Source organism: Aedes albopictus, chromosome 3 (genome assembly GCF_035046485.1).
Source record: "Aedes albopictus strain Foshan chromosome 3, AalbF5, whole genome shotgun sequence".
NCBI classification, from domain to species: Eukaryota; Metazoa; Arthropoda; class Insecta; order Diptera; family Culicidae; genus Aedes; species Aedes albopictus.
This window is the reverse complement of record NC_085138.1, coordinates 146,258,960-146,261,032: the sequence shown is the minus strand read 5'-3', so window position 1 is coordinate 146,261,032 and position 2,073 is coordinate 146,258,960. Positions and strand designations below refer to the sequence as shown.

General features: G+C 40.1%; 1 long non-coding RNA gene across 1 annotated transcript; it reads left to right on the top strand.

Annotated features, from left to right (window-relative positions):
• The first annotated feature begins 376 nt into the window (after positions 1-376).
• LOC134291788 (uncharacterized) lies at positions 377-1,820 on the top strand. Its single transcript, XR_009999287.1, has 2 exons — positions 377-1,589; positions 1,668-1,820. It is a non-coding gene; the product is annotated as an uncharacterized LOC134291788 (long non-coding RNA).
• Positions 1,821-2,073: the final 253 nt, after the last annotated feature.

The following is a 2,073-nucleotide window of genomic DNA, read 5'->3' as shown; positions in this document are numbered from 1 at the left end:
CAATCACCGATGACGCTGATGGTGATTTTTTCGGATGGTGGTACGATACCTGGTGGATCTTGTCCACCCGGTTCGCTCCCTTCGAGGGCGCTATTCCACCTTAGCACTTTATATTGCACACGCGAAAACTTATATATGCGATCAAAAACCCACGCGGGCGGTGGGGCAAAAAGATCTAAATACAACTGCAATTAATTAGTGCCGTGTGGAGAGATCGGGATCCTGTCAACCGACTCGTTGAAGCGCACAACAAGGAATGGCTTGGCCGTGTTGCTAGTTTGTAGGTTTAGCATTTGATACCAATATTTAAAATCATTGTATTTTTTTATTCAAGCTTTCAATCGTTAAAGTTAAATAGTTTTAAAGACGTGTCGCATCCTATCCTAGGATCAAAGGCCTTTCATAATATATGTCAAACATATAAAACTGGACGGTCCACAATTCAATTTAAAATTTGCATACGATCACCAGATGCATATATCTGATGAATTAAGAAATCGAACAACTATAGGGAATTTGTTTTATATTTTTGCTCACTTACACAAAGGAACAAAACAAAACAAAAAAGACAACATTGGGTTCATCGCTACTCGAATGTTTAAGATAAGTGATCTTGAAACACGAGTAGATGTTGAACTCGGACATTATGGATGTCATTTTTCGTGAATTTGATGCCTAAAATACGGTCATAGTCAAATCACATTTAAAACGCAAAACAAAAAAACACCCTCTCCAAATTTTGTTTAATGCAGTTTTTGTCATTCTAGATCCGGTGGTGGGAGAAAATTAAAGATTCACTTGCGCCTTTTTCAAATGTTACGCTAGAAAAATTGGCTTAAAAAAGTACAAAAATACTTATATCTTTTGATAGAAACATCGTACAGCTTTGATGTCTTCTGACGAAATGTGTATTTTGGCAATATGTACAATTGCTCTGAACATAGTAGGCTTGAAAAAATGATAGTTGTTGACATATGACAAAAAAACCGATTTCGGACTTTTTATTTCTTCAATAAGTTATATCTCCTCAGATTGAAGAGATAGAAAAAACTGCTCTTCGAGAAAGTTGTCGGGGTTTTTACCTTCTTCAACTTTGCAGAACATTTTATTTCGATATCTTTTGAAATAAAAAAGTTAGGTGCTGAAATATGAAGTATTTTAAGATTTGGCGTTTAGGACACTTTTGCATATAACGCGGCTTGAACTCACGAGCAAATGTCTAGAAGACATGAAGACTCTATCTTGGATGGTTTTTGAGTTATTAATTTTTTCCACTTAATGTTGGTCCTCGGACCATTGTGCATTCGTCGAGCAGACATAGTAAAATTGACTCAAAAAATGTTGGCCAAAACTTGCAACATTTTCGAGCTTACAACGCATCATAGTTGTTGCAAATCTGCAGATGTTTTATTAATCTTTTAGCTCGCTGAATATCATTTGCATTTCTGTTCGCCATATTGATAAGTTTCTTTTCGGGAAACGTTTGCTTAATTAGCGGATAATTGCGCAGAGGGACTAGGAAAGGGTGGCTGCGGATGGAATTTTCGACTGTACGGGCCTGTTAATAATTGCTTTGGTAACTGCAAGAGGTAAGTTGGAACAGTTAGGGAAGATTTGCTGGTCACACTCCCGAACCTTATTCTGAACCGCCTGAACTATCCTTACAGTATTCCTTTGCCACACCAGAGGCCACATCTCCAGCACTTTGCGGGTCACAGCGCAAACACGACGACAACCGTTTGAGAAATCCAGCTCCCTAGATGCAACAGTGGTCCTCTAAAATGCTGCTCCCTTAGCGGTTTCAATCAGCGAAGAACGACCGTTCCGGTGGAGTCAAAAACCCCTACGCTAAAAAACTGCTTCCGTTCAACCTCCGAGGTGGTCTCCGAGTCCACCAGCCCGATGTACACAACACATCCGCCCGGTAACGCATCCGCCGATTCCACGCAAGCATTCATCTGCATCTGGAAACTATTCTGCCGTTGGGTCCTTCCTCAGATCCTCATCTGAAAATCGCGGGTTTCCCATCTCCATAATTGGGGCCAATTAAATTCTGCAATAGCCGCCTGTGGA